At 41.9% G+C, this 21,035-nt stretch overlaps 1 long non-coding RNA gene across 1 annotated transcript; it reads left to right on the forward strand.

The window, feature by feature from the left end:
- The first annotated feature begins 864 nt into the window (after positions 1–864).
- Positions 865–5,347, forward strand: LOC108706498. Its single transcript, XR_005964862.1, has 2 exons — positions 865–3,667; positions 3,976–5,347. It is a non-coding gene; the product is annotated as an uncharacterized LOC108706498 (long non-coding RNA).
- Positions 5,348–21,035: the final 15,688 nt, after the last annotated feature.

The following is a 21,035-nucleotide window of genomic DNA, read 5'->3' on the forward strand; positions in this document are numbered from 1 at the left end:
AAACTGGAAACTTTATATTCTAGGGAGGGCGCATATTTACCAAACAGCTCTGCATCAACATCCGATGGCAACCCAATGCAGAAAATTCATGTAAAATCTACGGTAGGGGTGTCAGACATGTTGCTTTTCCGATCACCCGTGGATAGCTAAGGACACTGGGAGCTTGACATCAAAACAAACACAGAGCCATGGACTCAACATCCCGGGTCTGCCCAGAATCCACAGCCTTAATAAGACAATAATGTTCTCATTTGGATCAGGTTCAACAGAAAACTCTCCAACAAAAGGCGACTGAATGGCAACCTTAAAGGGATACTGTCATGGGAAAAAACATTTTTTTCAAAATGAATCAGTTAATAGTGCTGCTCCAGCAGAATTCTGCACTGAAATCCATTTCTCAAAAGAGCAAACAGATTTTGTTATAATCAATTTTGAAATCTGACATGGGGCTAGACATCTTGTCAATTTCCCAGCTGCCCCAAGTCATGTGACTTGTACTCTAATAAACTTCAATCACTCTTTACTGCTGTACTGCAAGTTGGAGTAATATCACCCCCTCCCTCCCCCCCCCAGTAGCCAAACAAAAGAACAATGGGAAGGTAACCAGATAGCAGCTCCCTAACACAAGATAACAGCTGCCTGGTAGATCTTAGAACAACACTCAATAGTAAAATCCAGGTCCCACTGAGACACATTCAGTTACATTGAGAAGGAAAAACAGCAGCCTGCCAGAAAGCATTTCTCTCCTAAAGTGCAGGCACAAGTCACATGACCAGGGGCAGCTGGGAAATTGACAAAATGTCTAGCCCCATGTCAGATTTCAAAATTGAATATAAAAAAATCTGTTTGCTCCTTTGAGAAATGGATTTCAGTGCAGAATTCTGCTGGAGCAGCACTATTAACTGATGTGTTTTGAAAAAAAATGTTTTTCCCATGACAGTATCCCTTTAATTTTAAATTGGCAACAGTAATGGATCGTCAACTTACTTGTTGGAGACGGTGGTTTGAAAATAGGGTTTGTTGCAGAGCCTGTAAATCCAGGTATTGAATTATCCTTGTCTTTTTGTCCATGCGCCGCTCTACAGCTGAAAACCTCGGTGCAAGGTTCCACCACTACCATGCGAAGCACAATAATTTTATTTCCCAGTAGAACTGAGAGCACTTTCTATTCCTATTTTAATTGACTCGCTGATGAGTATGAGATGCTTACGGCTGCAGTTTTTTTAGTCTCTCCCCTCCCACAAAAAATATAAGCCCTAAATTAGTTTTTTTCTAGGCTGTAACTTTGTTTAATCCCTTGGCAACATTGCTAACTTCTCAACCGCTAAAGTTTCTAAGCCATTTATAAGGTACAGATGAGAAGGATAACGGTTTCCCTATCTAATAATTTGGTTCATGTGTGTTGGTATGATATTTATAATATTTTATTACTATAGTAGCTTTTAGGCTCCAGTGAGACCACATAGAGCCACCATGTAATTTCCCGTCAGTATTTGTCGATAGGGGTATTGACCTATTTCATGAAGGGTTTTCTGGGTAATAAGAGGCCTCCCAGTGTTTGGCTAAGGATACTCCTATATACTCCAAGCTCTTCTTCAGTCTTTCAGTGTAATGAACAGGGAAGTAATTCAATCATTTACAGTATTGATCTTGTTTGCCGAGCCAATTAATGGGTCCTACATACGGTTCACGTTGATTATATAGATAATTTCATTAGTGCGGATGACAAAACAGGTCAACTGGCCACCTTGTGGGTTGTGTAGCCAGACATCTATTCTTCTTGAGTTTGATCAATCACAATATGGTCGCATTGAGTTTGATCAATCACAATATGGTCGCATTGAGTTTGATCAATCACAATATGGTCACATTGAGTTTGATCAATCACAATATGGTCGCATTGAGTTTGGTCAATCACAATATGGTCGCATTGAGTTTGATCAATCACAATATGGTCGCATTGAGTTTGATCAATCACAATATGGTCGCATTGGGTGGAAAGAGTGTAAGGTTTTTGGACAACTGCATTTTACATCCTGATTAATGAAATCCAGTTGGGTTACGTTTTGACTTATCCAGTTATCGGGCGCCAAATCGGTTGTGCCATAGACTCCATGTAATGTGTGTCAAGTATTGCAAGTCTTACTGAAACTGCTGTACACAGGGGGACTATAGTAGTGACTTAGTTATGAATGGGTAGTAGAAGTATTTCTACCTGTGGCCAAAGCCGATAACTTGTTAGTGATCAGTATTTTACTGCCCCCTGTTCATGAAGGATGAAAGTCCTTACAGCAGAGACATCAACCTTGACTCCCCTCAACAACCAGCATTGTACAAAATACAAAATCTGTAGGTACCAGTAGATAGGTGGGTCTGGACTGGTCGATCTACCCTAGTATGTTTACCATCTAGCCCTACTTAATAGCCATAGGGCTACCCATTAGTATTAATGCCTTGGCATCTGAAAGTATTCTTTGGTTGCAAAACAAATATTCATTAATGTTTACAATTTACGGTTAGTGGGTGGTGGGCACTGATATCTCATTTAGTTCTGAAGAACACAGCATTGCTCGGTAAGGGCATGGTGGGCACCATCTTGAACAGAAGAGTAGTAAGACGTGTTGAGCTGGTGTTTCTGCCCTGTACATTGGCTCCTACCTAATATCCGAGCCTCTCTAACGAGGCTTACCTCCATGTTGAACATTGAAGGGCCAAGAGCTTCAAGCTAGTTAAGTTGCATTTCAATATTACTTACTATTGGCCTTCAAATTTGAAATATGTTACTGGTCTGAAACGTTTACTGGATAAGTGTATTCTCATTCTGGGAAGCATTCCCAGTTTTGAAGAAGTGTTAAAGGAGTTTGGAAAATTCCTTCTATAGGGTAGTAAGTATGTTTGTAGAGTTGGGTGTGTCCTAAAGAATTTGTGGTGTTCTTCAGCTCCACCAAGTCTTCTTGGCTGGAGTAAACTGTGCACCGCATTATAGTATTCAAGCTGTTTTTAAATTACCAAACTTATTGTGATGAGTCCATCTCTGTTATTCTATTACCTAAAGTAATGCCCAAATGTTTTTACGCCTATCCTATCCAGTGCTACATTTATGGCTAAAGAAAGTTATGATTTTGGCCCAGTTGCTTTTGAAGATAGGGTTATATTTTGTGTTTTTATTATTTCTTTTTCACACTTCTATCAGAAACTGCATTTTTGCACTTATACGCAAGTTGTTCACCATTACATTCTGTTCTTCTTGTTTGTAGACCCCAGTAAGGAGACACTGAAGTCGGTGGCTAAACTCCATTGAGCGATTATTCCTCCTCTGGCATCCCAAATCCTTTTAGACACTCTACATTCAGGTTGATGCCATGGGAAGCTCAGTCATACAACAAATCATTCTTGACACAAATGTTTTTAAGGGCTATCACAATTTCACACCAATTATGTTAGGGCTTAGAAACATATTTTGAGCAATAAGCTCAGAAGACCTTTGCTTGAATGTTCTTTACATGTCTTCTTATATTGTCTGCCAGTGTTGGTGTAACATTCCTCAGTGGTGTGCAGTGTTCTTTGTGAGTCTAGGAAACATTGGTAGTTTGCTGTAGGTTTTACGCTCCATTTTGGCCTAATGGCTATGTCTGATCTTTGGGTGTGTTGAGGTTCTCCTGTTGAAGTTCTCCAGTTGAAGTTCTCCTGTTGAGGTTCTCCTGTTGAGGTTCTCCTGTTGAAGTTCTCCTGTTGAGGTTCTCCAGTTGAAGTTCTCCTGTTGAGGTTCTCCAGTTGAAGTTCTCCAATTGAAGTTCTCCAGTTAAAGTTCTCCAGTTGAAGTTCTCCTGTTGAGGTTCTCCAGTTGAAGTTCTCCTGTTGAGGTTCTCCAGTTGCAGTTCTCCTGTTGAGGTTCTCCAGTTGAAGTTCTCCAATTAAAGTTCTCCAATTGAAGTTCTCCTGTTGAGGTTCTCCAGTTGAAGTTCTCCTGTTGAGGTTCTCCTACTTTTGCAGCATAGTTCTATTCATTGTGATAATAGTTTGGGAGTGTGTCCTCTAGTTTAACTTGCGGAGTGTTGCTGTAGTTTGCAATGAAATTCCACTCTGTATTTGTAGGAAGGGGCTGCTGCCCTTAATCAGATCTTTTACAATGTTTAGCTTTTCTGTACAGTTTCGAATTTTCGCCTTTTTTTTTTTAGCCTACTTTTGGGTTGTTGCTATTTCTGCCCCAGGTGAACAGGCGGTGGTTGGAAGATGAAGTTACCATACATTAGGGATTAAGGATTCTGATGGTTGTTAGAGCTCAATGCTGTTGCTGAGTTCTAACACCCCTAACAACAGAAACTGACAAGCGTAAAAGCTCTTGGCTGGGGAGACCTTTCCAAACAGACATGCTCACGTGGCTTTAGATGTTTGACTTGGGGAGGTGGTAGCTTTTATCAGAAGCTTTGGGAATCCAACTACTTTACACTCCTTTCCAGAGCCGAGTGAATCCGGGAGCAGGTCAGGTTCCAATGCTTAGGGGTTTGGGGTGTACATGTGCCTCAAGAGAATCTCACACTCAAAATATCTACTCAACTATTTTTGGAATGCTTATAGTTTTGTGACTGTTACAACTTTACTTTTTTTATCTTCTGAAATTCCCCTTCAGCCTGTGGCACTCCAGCAGCAAACGGGGCAACTATTGCTTGACGTCTTCTCTCGTACGTCTATGGATGTGTTGTTGAGAGGTTATTGGGAATGAAAGATGGAATATGTGGCTTTGTCGCTTGCAGTACCTCTTGTAACCTGTGCTGCTGGGATTCTTTTCCATGGAACATTACCAAAGTCTGGGTAGATGCCTTAGAACCGGTTGCTTCTTGCTTCCCTTGTGTTTCCCCTTTAACTCCTATTGGCCTTCAGGCCAGACCTCATTTCCACTGGTTTGGGCTTTTCAAGGGGTTCCTCCCTGCTGTTGGCCTAGGATGTGTGAGGCATAGCCTATGCACCCCCTATTTATTGGAACCCCCTTTAATCAGCTGAAAGCACACTCCCATTATCTTCATTATTCCTTGGCAAACAAGTACTTAAATGTCAGAATGTCTTCTCCAACACCCCTGTACCCCTCGTCGCCTAGTCTCTTAAAGCCTTTATCTCTGTTTGTTTGTGGGACCGTATAATATTGGCTTCACAGACATCTATTTGTACACTAAAAAAATAATAATTCTGCAGCAGAAGAATATTTTTTAAGAAAAACTCGGATGTTTTTGTAAGCTATATTTTTGTATATTTAATTGCGATTAAGACGTGTTTTTTTTGCTAACCGCGATCTACATAAACGTTTTGCATGTCGTTGACTTGAAATGTAAATAAAGCTCCATTTTGAGAAGGAGTCGCTTGTCTCTGTTCTTTTGGGGTTTAGGCTGAGACACTGGAATCAAAGCGGAATAGGTTGGGCTTAAAGGTGAATCTGGCTTGACATGCTGTGTTATATGCTGGATTTATTTTAACAGCAAGTAGTTGAGCAGATCTATAACGGTATTCATTCAAGCCTTCAATGTTGCTTTGCTAATGGCTTGGGGTCCATATTGCCCCATTTAGATGTTACCCTACAACTCCCAGCACCCCCATAAGCAAGAGGCTCATTAATCCACTCACCAGGGGGCCAAAATGCCTTGATAGACACTGCCACCTACAGGCAGATATTGGTAATGATTCTGATGAGCAGCAGCTTATTAATTATATTATTTATTAGGGGCATAATTTTCTTTGTAAGGTCTCATTGTCGCTCTTGCTCAGGAAGAACAGCTTAAACCTTTGTTGAAGGAAAGAGTGTGGGACTATTTCTCTCATTTGGGGTTCTGAGCAACTATAGTGAGTACAAGAGCCAGTTATGCAGTTAAGTCCTTTGAAACACATTCAAATATTGGATATACAAATACAGGCTTTTTCCATTAAATATCTGAACTTTAAAGGGGCGGATCACCTTTAAGTTAACCTTTAGTATGTTATAGAATGGCCAGTTCTAAGCAGCTTTTCTATTGGCCTTCATTCATTCTTTTCAGACTCTTTGCAGCTTTCAAATGGGGGTCACTGACCCATTTCAAGAAACAAATGCTCTGTAAGGCTCAGTGTCAGACCGCTGCCTCAGGGGCCCCCCATACCACCCACTGGCCCCCCATCCCACTAGGGCAACGACCGGGTCTGGGAGAGTGGCAGGAAGCGTGTCTGGGCTGGCGGGGTCCACGGTGCTTTTTTATTGGCCCAGTCTGACCCTTATAAGGCTACATATTTATTACTATTGCTATTTGTTATTACTCCTCTTTCTATTCAGGCCCTCTGCTATTCATATCCCAGTCTCAACTCAGCCCCAACTCGGTCCATAGGTTGCTACGGTAATTTGGATCCTAGCAACCAGACAGCTGAAATTGCAAACCGGAGAGCTGCTGAATAAAAAGCTAAATAACGCAAAAAACACAAATAATAAAAAGTAAAAAACAATTGCAAATTCTCCGAATATCACTCTCTACATAATACTTAAACAGTTAACTCCAAAGTGAAAAACCCTTTTACGGTTACTGTAATTGTAAACCTTCACCACTAGGTGTCACTGTTGTCCACACCAGGGCTGCTCCCCTGTCTCCAGTTTTTAACAGTGTTAAAGGGAATGTTCACCCCATAAACATTCCATTCCGTGCCCATTCAATATCGTATTAAAAGTTAACTTAAAGGTGACCCACCCCTTTAGCTATACTACATATGAGTGCAGGCCAGATTATAATAAAATTGGCATTTCAAAGTGTCAGTTATGGTGGTTATGTAAAATCAGCTGGAGGGCCACATTGGGTCTGCCTTGAGCTGAATAGCACTGGTACGCACATCATTTCTTTTCTATACCTGTATTACACCTGAGAAATGTCAGGCAGGAAATGAATCTTATTTTTAGTTGGGATGGCAACCAATTGGCAATTAGCTAATTTTTTGGCAACTCCAAAACCACTCCATATAATTTGTTGCGATTCCCAGTAACATCGAGTTACATCACTTCTCACTGACTCCACTGCAGGTACTGAAATAGCCCAAACGGACAAGTAAACCAATAGCAACTATTATGCAATATGGGAAATGGTCACTAGGTGGCAGCAACCAATCACTTTCCTGCATTTAACCCATAGCCTATCACTTTCCCTGCCTCCTATAGGTCAGTACTTTGTGTGCAGTGAGTTATAAAACCTTTTTTGGAAGGGGGGCAGGTGAAAGAACCACTGCTTAATGTTGGTAACAGTCCCCCCAGCTATTGGTTACCCCCAACTCCTGGTAGTGGCCCTTGTAGAAAAGACACAACCCAGAAGCTTCACTACCAGTTGGGATTCAAAACCAATGGAAAATCACTTAGGGGGTTAATTTATAATGTACATATTATTTAAGGCTCCATTTAATACAATGGTCTGGGCTTTGTTTAGATAATGGATAAAACATGGCAGGCGCAGAAGATCCATAACAAACACATTACAATAAAATAAACATTTCTGCTTCCTACAAAGCTTTATTGCATGTGCAGATCAGACATCATAGTTTTAGTTTTATTGGGCCTTTCTGTGCCGCTCTTTTTCCCTAAACACAAAAAAATGTTTCCACTGTGTGCTACAAAGAAAGCAGGGACTTCCTTCCCAGGGGGCCCCAAAACCTTGGATGGTGATGGGTAGACTCTCACGCACACCTGTGGATTCCGGTGTTCCCCGACCCCGGTGTTCACGACCCCCTTTTGGGACCCCAGGCTTTCTGCTGCGGGAACCAACAAGGAATAAGTGCGTGTAAAAGAAAAAGTCCGGCAGGATAAGACAAGACGAGGTCGAGAATCAGGCAATGGGTCAAGGCAGGAGTCAAAAACCAGGAATTCAATTCACAATATCCAGGCAATCTCCCGGCTCGTCTTACAGAGACTTAGTAACATTGCCCGTTTGGCTCTGTCCTCTCATTAAATGGCTATTAAATTGCTATTATATGGGGCAGTAAAGAATACAGCTGAGCACAGTGGCAATTAGGAGGAGGACTATAGCCGGCCCATTGTGCCGAGGCTGCTCCGCTCTACAAGGAATGATAAACAGGAGCCTTTGTCTGGACACAACCAGTCCCTGTGATTGGAGGTGCCGGTGCCAGGGACATTGAGAACCCAAACGCCTCGGAATTCACAAGTGACTTGTTCTTTTGTTAAGGGAATGTGTGTGTGGGCTGCAGGCCTGGGCCTCTAAACTTCTCTCCATCGAGTACGAGAACCAGTTAAATACCCCAGGAGTCATGTATTTTTGGGGTAGAAGTGCAGGGGCACAAACAGGTCCAGGAGTGAAGCACAGAGCACCCTGGTTCCTTTAGGCCCAATATCCTCACCCCCTGCCATTGCCACCTTTATGCAATGCTCAGATAAATTGCCTTTAATAGTAGGAAGTGTTGGACTGTGCTGCCCTTTTCAAATTAACCGAGCCACCCTTGACTGTGCCGAAGATCCAAACTCCTGACTGTGCTGAAGACCCCAAACTGCCAACAAAGCTGAAGCTGAGAAAAGACCCAGGACACAAAAAGAGCCAAAGTTGAAGTCCTGAAGCCACAAAAAGACCTGAAGCCACACAAAGACCCAAAGTTGAAGTCCTGAAGCTGCAAAAAGACCCAAAGCCTGTCTTTGTGGCCTTTTTACTGTGGGGTGGGTGGAATCTGGGGTGAGGCTTGGGGGCCAAAAAAAATTTCTGATGGTGGCCCTGCATGCATGGGTTGCTGTGGGACCCTTGGGTGCAGTCAGGAATGGAAGAATCTTGGGGAAATAGTTTGGCCTTACCGGTCCCCATAGCAGTGCCAGAATTTGTGTCTCCGTCATTCAATGCACAGGGTGATTAATGGTTATTGGCTCTTTAAACATCCAGTCTAATGAATGAATGAGTATTTATGCCATCTCACGCTCCGGCTCTTGCTTCTAGACTTTTATCCGGCTCGAAAATATTTTCTGTTAATGAAGTCTGGGGACAATTAGGATATTCTAATTAGCACCATTATCTTGCAAAGCCAAAGAGCAAAGTTCAGCGGGGCTGAGGCTATTGACGTACGACTTTCATTAGGAAATAATGGAGTTTGGTGATTCAGCGAGGAGCCTTGTGAAATTCTGTAGCATTCGAGAGCTTAATTATATCATTTGCATCATTACATCCACGATCCAAGCCATGAAATAACCTACATGCCAAATCTCTCAAGTAATGAAACCTGTGGGACCTCAAGTTGAACTTTACTGACCAGTGTCTATGAATTGGCTTTCCCTTTATATGGAATCTACTGGCATGCTGGGCATTGTCAATGGAATGGTAACCCAACTACGATACAATTTATTTGTGGGTAAACTTAGGGTAGGCAACTTCAGAATTGATTGAAGGCATGGATCTTGGCTCATGGTCTACATGCTGCTGCAGCACCTCCTTTTTGGATGGCCTTTTTGGTTACTCCAGGAGAACATGAGTCACATTAAGTCCCTGTACTCCTTGGAGGATCCTTTGAGTATTAGAAGGTGGAGCTGTATGGGGACCCATGTGCCAGGCAAGATAAGGGGACCTCCTGGTTGTATAAATGGCAGGAGTTTTGCCCCATAGAATGGTATGAACTATGGAGATCCAGTGAATGGGATCTACCTGGTGAAAGGACAAGATGGACTTTAATATATCAGGATAGCAGAGGTTTTCATAATTGTTTTGGCAATGAACTTTAAGATCCAAGGTTTTAATATCCATAAATAATATTAGGGTTGTACTGCCCAAGGTTTAAGCTGAACCAGCTGCCTAAATCCATAGATATCCAGTTGGTAAGTCTACAAACAGTGCCCTTAATGGTAACACTGGCACAAGGAGATGCCAAGGAGTAAATGCTGAATTGTTCCTCTGAGTTAAACCACCAGCAATTGAACAGAGTAAATGTCACATGAGCAAATTGAATCTGACCATGATAAAGTCTAACAGACAAAACTGCAAATAGAAAATACTTAATTTGCTGAATATAATGACACAGAAAATAGCTTAATTGCAGCCATTAATAAAACCATAAATTCAATTATTTCCCAACAGAACACATTGCGCCCATTGATGTTACCAATCTCAATTAATTTACGTTTCAGAACAAAGGAGCTGCCAGATGTTCGTCCTGGATGAACTTGCCCTTTAATTTCCTCCCACACACGAGCTTTATGGTTTGGTCCATGCACTCGGGAGACTCTATTACTCATTATTATCAATAATTATTCATCTGCAAAAACAGCAGGTTCTCTAATCTAATTTATTTGGTTTGATTAAAACCTTGTTTTTGATCCAAGATGTGATTACTAATATACTGCACGTAAAACTTTCCTTCCATCAAGTTTAGCTCCATCAGCGACTTGTCAGCCTATAACTACGTAATATCCCCAGGGTGTATGTCTCATTCAATTTAATGTGAGATGCATCTTGTCTTACACAGTCTCTGATGTTCAAAGCTACAGCCAAACCTAAAAACAGAGAGGGACACACCTACTGGGTTCTTCTGATATAGAAGTGAGAGTAAGTGCCTATAGTAACAGTGTATAATAGTCTCTGGGAAGGGAGTGTGACTGTGGGATAGCAGGTATAGTAGGGAGAGATGGTGCCTATAGTAACAGTGGATAATAGTCTCTGGGAAGGGAGTGTGACTGTGGGATAGCAGGTATAGTAGGGAGAGATGGTGTCTATAGTAACAGTGGGATAATAGTCTCTGGGAAGGGAGTGTGACTGTGGGATAGCAGGTATAGTAGGGAGAGATGGTGTCTATAGTAACAGTGGGATAATAGTCTCTGGGAAGGGAGTGTGACTGTGGGATAGCAGGTATAGTAGGGAGAGATGGTGTCTATAGTAACAGTGGATAATAGTCTCTGGGAAGGGAGTGTGACTGTGGGATAGCAGGTATAGTAGGGAGAGATGGTGTCTATAGTAACAGTGGATAATAGTCTCTGGGAAGGGAGTGTGACTGTGGGATAGCAGGTATAGTAGGGAGAGATGGTGTCTATAGTAACAGTGGATAATAGTCTCTGGGAAGGGAGTGTGACTGTGGGATAGCAGGTATAGTAGGGAGAGATGGTGTCTATAGTAACAGTGGATAATAGTCTCTGGGAAGGGAGTGTGACTGTGGGATAGCAGGTATAGTAGGGAGAGATGGTGTCTATAGTAACAGTGGGATAATAGTCTCTGGAAAGGGAGTGTGATTGTGGGATAGCAGGTATAGTAGGGAGAGATGGTGTCTATAGTAACAGTGGATAATAGTCTCTGGGAAGGGAGTGTGATTGTGGGATAGCAGGTATAGTAGGGAGAGATGGTGTCTATAGTAACAGTGGGATAATAGTCTCTGGGAAGGGAGTGTGACTGTGGGATAGCAGGTATAGTAGGGAGAGATGGTGCCTATAGTAGCAGTGAGATAATAGTCTCTGGGAAGGGAGTGTGACTGTGGGATAGCAGGTATAGTAGGGAGAGATGGTGCCTATAGTAACAGTGGATAATAGTCTCTGGGAAGGGAGTGTGACTGTGGGATAGCAGGTATAGTAGGGAGAGATGGTGCCTATAGTAACAGTGGATAATAGTCTCTGGGAAGGGAGTGTGATTGTGGGATAGCAGGTATAGTAGGGAGAGATGGTGTCTATAGTAACAGTGGGATAATAGTCTCTGGGAAGGGAGTGTGACTGTGGGATAGCAGGTATAGTAGGGAGAGATGGTGCCTATAGTAACAGTGGATAATAGTCTCTGGGAAGGGAATGTGACTGTGGGATAGCAGGTATAGTAGGGAGAGATGGTGTCTATAGTAACAGTGGGATAATAGTCTCTGGGAAGGGAGTGTGATTGTGGGATAGCAGGTATAGTAGCGAGAGATGGTGTCTATAGTAACAGTGGATAATAGTCTCTGGGAAGGGAGTGTGACTGTGGGATAGCAGGTATAGTAGGGAGAGATGGTGTCTATAGTAACAGTGGATAATAGTCTCTGGGAAGGGAGTGTGACTGTGGGATAGCAGGTATAGTAGGGAGAGATGGTGCCTATAGTAACAGTGGATAATAGTCTCTGGGAAGGGAGTGTGATTGTGGGATAGCAGGTATAGTAGGGAGAAATGGTGCCTATAGTAGCAGGTATAGTAGGGAACTGTAACTTTATGGTGAAGGCACAGTGGAATGAGTAGTCTGTGTGGGATGACCTGAGTTAACAGTTTAATTTTTCCCCTCCAATTGACTAACTCCTATGTGAAAAATATGTCTTGGGAGGTGCAGCTTTTCCTTGTCTCTCCCGCTAGTAATACAGAGGCTTAAGCAGGTAAGTGAGCCCCGAGTAATCCCTCCTCAGAACACAACAGCAGAAAAGTTTCCAGTCTAATCTTCCTTTATCCTCACGTTAGAAACACAAAGGTTTCTTTGAATTCATATTATATATGCGCTGGTTAAGGCTACAGATACAATATGAATACACTGATGGGGATGTCTAATTAATCAGAAGTATTAGGCTCATTACATTCTCAGCCGCTGGGAATTAGGGTCTGATACGAAGAAAGCGCAATCCAGGCAATGACAGGCGGCTGGTGAGGGATTTGTAATTAAAGGGCAAGTTTACCTTCATTTACTTCCCCCTGTGGGTTTTCTAAATAGAAATATTATTATTAATAATAATTCTTATAATAATAATAATAATAAATATTATATTTGTTTTCTATTTGATTTGTACAAAGGAGTTGTGTAGCTGCTTTCCTCATCCTGCAGATTAGTCTGAGCTACATATCCACTGCTGGGTCTTTATCTCTTCCCCGGGGCCTCCCTTTCCATGGCAAGAAACAAGATGGAGGTGTGGCCTTTTGGTAATGGGAGTGGCTTAATTTAGTGTCCCCACTCATAATATCTCCATCTCTGCTCCATTCTAAACACGGCTGCTCCTATACATTAAATAGCCTTTTATAGCATCTCCAACTGCTACTTCATATTAGGGATGCTCCAAATCCACTATTTTGGATTCTGCTGAACCCCTGAATCCTTCGTGAAAGATTTGGCCGAATACCGAACTGAATCCAAACCCTAATTTGCATATGCAAATTAGGCGTGGGAAGGGGAAAACATTTTTTACTTCCTTGTTTTCTGACAAAAAGTTGTGTGATTGCCCTCCCACCCCTAATTTGCATATGCAAATTAGGATTCAGTTCGGCTGGGCAGAAGGATTCTACCGAATCCTGCTGAAAAAGGCCAAATCCTGGCTGAATTCCGAACCTAATCCTGGATTCGGTGCATCCCTACTTCATATAGTCATAGGAAGTTTAAGTCTTTCTCCCACCTGCTCTCATCTACTGTTAGTTGCTGCAGGCGATATCTCTCCGGGTTCCTGCCTTATCTGCCACCGCCAGTGTAATGGGTCCCTCTGTCCAAACCCACAAATGCCGGTTACCTTTCCAAATTTTCAAATTCCCACTCTCCCCTCCTCCTGTGCGTTTCTGTTACTAACAAATCCACTTTCATTCATAATATTTTCTGCTCTAAGTCTCTTCAGCTCCTTGCCATAACAGACCTGGCTCTCTCAGAATGACAACCCTAATGAGACAGCTCTCTTATGGCAGTCTCTCCTTCTCTCATAGCCCTCTCTGTCATATACTTACTCATATATTCAATTCCACGTTAACTTCTATTACTTTTCCCTCATTTTTCTGTAACCCTTTGCTGGTACACTCACTTACTTTAGTGCCATCAGACAGACCTGAAAAATACGGGAACTGAGATTAATAGCACAGTGCCTCCACCTCGTGGACACTGAGGAATAGGGGAATTCCACTAGGAAAATAAACCAGAGTTTTCAGTAACCCAGTATATCTTTAGATACAAATTGTAAAAGAAAGAAATTCGCAATCTAATATAGAACACTCCTACACTGGGAACCTATCTAACTCTCTAGCAGATATTCCACTGACTGCCTAACTGACACTTTTATAATCACAGTCCAAATCACACTGGAAGGGGTTAATGACCACACATTTAAGTTTAAATACAATGTTCCTTACCAAGAGCTCTTACACACCAGGTAGCACTACCTATCACCAAAGTACCTCTCCCTTTGGAACTAAGTAGATGCTCCCACATGGCAGATGCACAAACAAGACCTGTCCTCACACAGGGGCCCACACTTGTATCCTTGCCAGTATCTTTCCTTGGGTGTCTCACTCACTGGGGTGCTCTCAGAGACAGACACTGGAGATTACAGGCAGCTCTGCAGCAGGATCAATCTCAACAGTGACACCTTTCACCTCTTGAGTCTCTAGCAGTTTGGCAAGGAACAGGGTGTGCTTTTTCTGTACTTCTAGGGCAGCAGATCTCTCTTCCATATTTCCACAGTACAGCCCACTCCTGGACCATCTGATTTTAGCAAAAATTTAGATCTGCAGGTGCTGTGAGCAAAGTGCATTTTAGTAAGCAATCATCATATTTTCCCCCATAATGTTTGGGCCCAGGTCCCATCCCCGAAAATGTTCACGTGACCTGTAATTTCATATGCAGGCCGGGTCACCTATGGGCAGATTAGGGTTGCCACATTTCAAGGAGCTCAAATCTGGGCAGCCCTTCCAAATACTGGGCTATCCGGGTGAAAATCTGTGGCAGGTGGCAACCCTACGGGAAGTACAGGTTTCCACAAAATATTCCACTTACATTTAAAAACAATCAATGGTGTCTTTAACTGGTTTCTTTGCATTTCAGCAATAGATTGCCCCACAGTATCAACAGCCTTTTCATAAAGTTACTCCCAGTTGTTGAGGCTGACTGAATCTTGTGGTCCTTCAGCAGTCAGCTGCTTTATAAGCGTTAGAGTTCGCTATGTTTAGGGAAAAGGCTGAAAGCTGGATGTACCTTTTTAACTTTTTATGCTATTGTTCCTGTGGGGACTTATACTGACCAGTGTTACTTGTGAGAATATGCCTGTCCACTGTTGTTCTATGTTCCTGCTTATCTCTGATTGAACTCCTACGTGGATTATTTTGTCCTTCAATAAATCTGTTCTATGGTTAAGTGTTGAAGAACCACTGACACCCATTTTTAACTATTACAGTTATACTACACCCTGCCTCCCCAACGTTGCGAGAGCTTATTCCCTGAGAATTAAGATCTCATCAGGAGCACAAATTGGGATAAAGCTATCAGTTGGAGCAAAGTATATATATATTTACATATATATCACATTTTTGTGATAATTCCCCTTAAATCTATAAATCAGTCTGTAGTTCACTTGGAAAATTGGGAGTTGTTGGTAAACTACAACTAAGGACCACACTTGTGGCTGTGTGTGTGTGTTTGTGAATTATGATATTTAAATTCAGATTACAGACATTCGTTAGAGCGTTCCAAGAGTAACATTTTAGACAATCATGGCTTTGAATGTTCAACCTGTGAAGCTCCAGGTTTTGCCAGACTACAGGGTGTATTTATCAAAGGATGAACTACACCTCCCCACTAGCTGGGAAATAAAGTTGTGCTGCTCTTCTTGGGATTTTTAAAAACTTATTTACATATTCCGCATATATATCTCCCGGTCCTAATAGCAGTCTTCAGCACATAGTGGAACTGCACAGTGTGAAATGCCCTACAGTAATGAAAGCTCAAGATTGAAAATACCGACATTTTGTCATGAACATTTGACGACGAAAATTAAATTCTTGGCAAATCTACATAAATATCAATGGCTGCTTTATATATATATATATATATATATATATATATATATATATATATATATATATATGAGATGTTTAGGGCACACTGCTTACATTTATCAGCTGTGCATCAGTTACAAGCCTATAGTAAAATGAACGCTACCATTACGCAAGCTAGTAGCTTTACCCCAGTAGATGCTCTGGATGAGACCCATGATTCTTGTGGGTGAATACTTGCAAGAAGGAGGCAGGGTGGGTGTTGTGGAACTACAATTGTATGGAGTACATACACAATTCTTGGGCACCAGTAGGTCTTGAACAATCAACCAGAATTGCTTCATTATAACAAGGAGAAAAGCAATTGTACAGATAACACTCATGGAGCAATAGTCACAATAAATAATAATAAATTGTAGAGCCTTTTCTTCTGTAACACTTGAGAGGGAATATCATAAGTTTGTTCTCCCAGAGTTTCTTCTGTTTCCTCTGGGGACACCTCTTATGTGGAACCTAGTTGGGAGTCTAGCTAGTCCCTATAACCTTTCACTGGTTCCCTGGCTAGGCCACAATGCCCTTGAGAATCTAATCTCTTCTATACGCTAAGGTGGAGCCAAGAGCTGCTCAATATATGTAGCCCTATATCTGTCTGGCTCTCCTACAGAAACTATTACAGGACCTAGATACCCCTTACTAGTCCCAAATAATGATGGTTCCACGTGGGACCCTCTCCCCTTTGGTGAGTCCTTGAGTAAAGCATCTGGCAAAAAGCCCCAAGAAGTCTATGGCTTTCCCTTTTATATTACAGCATGCTGCCACCTTGTGGCCAAACCTGAGAAAGCCAGGGGTGTGACCCAGGAAGTGGGAAATTATCTCTTCCATAGACAAAGGGTCCCTTTTGTGACCTAGGTTTATCAGGTTGGCAGTTTTCCAGCCAAATTGGGCTACTAGTTAAAAGCCCACTAGTTTAAAAGTACAAACTAGCCAAGGTACAGATTTAGGGTTGGGTCTTTGGCTGGTTTGTACTTTGGAAAAAGTTTGAAAAAGGCATATTTTCACATACATTCATTTATTTTTTAGACTTTTTTTTTTCACTGCACATATTGTGCTATTTTTGGCTACTTTTGAAGTGCCTCTCGGCTAGTTTTGGGCTGGTTTTGTAGCTGGTTTTGAAAATTAGACCTGGTAACTCTGTTGTGACCAATCCTTAGGGGATGCCAATATAAATTGGGAAAACATTTATCAGTCCCCTCCACAATCATTCGGCACAATTGCAATGAGACAAAAAACTGACTGGTGTGGAAACTAAGTTAGGCCTCTGGGGAACACAACACTTGCAGTAGTAAAAAAAAAGTAGCTATAGGTAAATATATAATAATTGGTGCTTGAAATTCTGACAAAAATAATGCTGTATGGATAAAATTATTCTTGCGCAAAACAGAATGCAGGTGTGGGATCTGTTATCTGGAAACCCGTTATCCAGAAAGCTCAGAATTACGGGAAGTCCATGTCCCATAGACACCATTATAAACAAATATTCCCTTTTTATAAAAATGATTTCCTTTTTCTGTGTAATAATAAAACAGTTCCTTATACTTGATCCCAACTAAGATATAATTAATCCTTATTGGAAGCAAAACCAGCCTATTGGCTTTATTTCATGTTTATATGATTTTCTAGTAGACTTAAGGTATGAAGATCCAAATTACCGAAAGATCCCTTATCTGGAAACTCTGTATAACAGATCCCATTCCTGCACATGAGTTAAGCATGACTTACATGCATTGTGTGACACAATATCTATGTTCTAATTTATCCTGCAGAAAATACTATTCACAGATGTACTTTTTGTTGACAAAATGTACACGGGATAAACAACATCCCATAAAGGTGGAGATATTAAAGTGGAACTTGATATCAGCCTGTCTGTTCTCCCCTAATATTTGTCTATTAAATATATATTTGATTCATTTAATATATATCACCCATGTTCCCAGTACTGACTCACTTTCCCCAGAAATAACAAGGCTCGTTATTTACACACCCGGCTGATGACGCATAGTTGTGCAACGCAGCCGGGAACAGTTGTGTGTGTCATTGTGGTAAGTGATCAGGTTTATTTGCTTAAAGGATTGATGGTGTTTCACTGTGAGGATCACATTAAAGGAATATATATCATCACAATGGGGTGACACCTGAAAATGCAAAAATATGGATATTTTAAGGGTTCTTACACACGGGCGGTTTTACCTGCGCTCCCCTGCGTTGCGATTTCTTCCGTTCAGCCGCAAGGAGCGCAGGAGTAGACACAGTCAATTATTGTGAAGGGGGCTGTACTCACACAGACGCATGTATGCACTAAGGCAGGTGAAATGCAACATGCTGCGTCTCCCCTGCGATTGGCACTTACATGCGTCTGTGTGAGTACAGTCCCCTTCACAATAATTGAGTGCTTCTACTCCTGCGCTCCCCCAGTGTCGGACTGGCCCACCGGGACACCGGGAAAAATCCCAGTGGGCCCCAGTCCTTGTGGGCCCTATGACCACACTCTAATCTATTTTTTTTTTTCGGCGCTACTACCCCTACTGGGCTGTTTGGCTAGTACCCAACTCGCAAAGATGCTTCCTGACTCTGCGTGCTGTGCTCCGCTCCGTAGTTGTGCGCATCATGTGTTTGCTGTGCGACAGTGTGCCTGATGATGATGTCACGGCCAGTTTCCTTCACATGGGGGAGGAGCGAGCGTCAGATAGGGAGCTGCCATACTGCGGTGCGGTGAATCCTGGCTGCACTCGCTTTCGCTGGCCTGGGAGAGAATATACTACAGTGCTGGTGAGCCAATGAGTTAAGGGGGGGTTGGGGCAGCTTGAGTACTCGCGCTGTGACATATGCGCACGAGTGCACGCTTGCGCACACGCGCAGTGGGGGGGGTTGTCGGACAGTCCGACCCTGCGCTCCCCTGTGGCTGAACAAAAGAATGCGCAACGCAGGGGAGCACAGGTAAAACCGCCCGTGTGTAAGAGACCTAAAGGTCTTCTCTGCAGAAAGGCTGCAGGTTGCTGATATTTACAATTCCCTATTCAAATTTCACTCCTTTGTTCAAATCAATGCATGGTTGCTAGGGTATTTACGACCCTAACAATCAGAGCTGCTGAATAAAAAGCTAAATAACTCAAAAACCACAAATAATAAAAAATTAAAACCAATTGCAAATTGTCTCCGATTATCCCTACCTACGTCATACTAACAGTTAATTTAAAGGTGAACAACCCCTTTATTACATGAACCGGCCACTAGAGGTCACACCAATAACATCCCGGGTGTTCATGTTGATTTACAATATTATAATAATCTAGGGAGATTTGGGTCTTTAAAGGGAATTTAGGGGGTTGTTCATGCAGCGTATGTATATTTATGCTTATTTGTATGTTTATTCTATGCCTCTGTTTGTAGGACCCCCGTTGGTACCTAAACAACCCCAGAACTTAACAGGCTGATTCAATCTCCCTTAGGTTGAACCATTTATTTAAAAGAAATTGTTCCCTTCCATTTAAAGGCACATGCTGACAGTTCTCAATTAAAAAAACCTGACAGGCTGATGGGTGAGTCAGTCTCCAATTTTTTTTAATAGGAATTGTTCCCTTCTATTTTAAGGCACCTACTGACAGTTCTCAAATAAAAAAATTATGAATATAAATCCTTCAGCATAAAACAGACGCATAGACTGAGCTTTGGATGGTCAGTGATAGACCTGGGTCACCATATTGGAATGAAAACAGGCTCCAAATGACAATTTCCATCTATTCTCCTGGAGAATGTCCATATTGACAATTTTACTGCCCTTACAGTCTTTATTATCTTCTTATTCTTCTCTACAAATTAAAGGGAAAATTAAACCTTACATATACGCAATTTTCCATATTGGCACTTTCAGTCTTTATTATCTTCTAATTTGTCTCTTATTCTTCTGTTCTTATTCTCATTTAGTCCTAGAAGTGGCTTCTCTTCTTAGACTTCAGTGGAACAGTGACCTCTGCTGGCAGAATGCGCTTCGGTGTTTGCTACTTTATTGCATCTGAATGCAGAAACGTCAGTATCCCTTTAAGAACTGCTTGATCCGGCATCTGTCTAGAAAAGATGTCCTTCATGTGATGCGGCCGCGAACAGCGCAGAGATACAAAGTTGTCGGCCTCCAAACTGCTCAAATAATAAAAATATTTTGAATAACACATTTTTAGCGAATGTGCCTTTTACTGTGATGTCTATTGTGTATCCAAGGTTTGTATAGTCAGATAACAGGACAAGGAGCATCCTTGAGTCCAATGTGTATGGATTAGTCAGTAGGGCAGCTCCTATAGTGAATGGAGCAAATACTGACCCAACCCCACAGATCAGCACCCAAAGAAATTGGAGCAAATACTCAGTGAAACCCTATCTATTCCAGTGTTCAGGGTAAATATCCAAATACCCATAAGATGTATCAGATGCAATAGACTTAGGGTGGTGTAATTATTAGTCTTGTCAGTGAGTGGACCCATTGTATCCAGCCTGATTCATGCCCTGTTGTTGCTGCTTATAACAGTGATGCCCCAAGGGAAAGGCTTTTTTTTCTGCCACACCCAGTGGTTCCCAATGCGCCATCTTTGTATGAGACAATTCCTTGCCTTGTTCTTCATGATGTTGCTCTTCTAGAAAGAGTTTGCTTCTTATAACCCTAAGATTGTGTATCCTGCCTCAATGGCTTGATCTCTACATCTTCATCTTCATCATCATCATCGTCATCTTTTCACATATCCTGTGTACTTATATAAAATATGCCACATCACCAAGTCCTCCTCTAAATACTAACAGCCTCGGTCAATTAATCATCATTGACTCATGACCATCAAGACACGTGTAACTACTCTTGAGTAGGGATCCATTCCAGCCAGTAGAGTTGGGTATCCGCCTCGCTGTGTCTCTGGCCAAGCGTTCTTTATATGGAATTCTGTTGTGATTTTTATGGTTTATTTTTAATTTCTTATTACACTGTTTACATTGCATATATTTAGAACTGTCATTTAAAAATTGTATTCTTGAACCAACAAATATATCTTTTTAGGCTGCTGGGGGGGGGGAAGGGAGGGGATGATATGACTTCAACTTGCAGTACAGCAGTAAAAAGTGACTGAAGTTTATCAGAGCACAAGTCACATGACTGGAGGCAGCTGGGAAACCGACAATATGTCTAGCCCCATGTCAGATTTCAAAATTAAATATAAAAAAATGTGTTTGCTCTTTTGAGAAACCGATTTAAGTGCAGAATTCTGCTGGAGCAGCACTATTAACTCATGTGTTTTGAAAAAACGTGTTTTCCCATGACAGTATCCCTTTAACAATAAACTCTTTC

The sequence above is a fragment of the Xenopus laevis genome, chromosome 1S (genome assembly GCF_017654675.1).
Source record: "Xenopus laevis strain J_2021 chromosome 1S, Xenopus_laevis_v10.1, whole genome shotgun sequence".
NCBI classification, from domain to species: Eukaryota; Metazoa; Chordata; class Amphibia; order Anura; family Pipidae; genus Xenopus; species Xenopus laevis.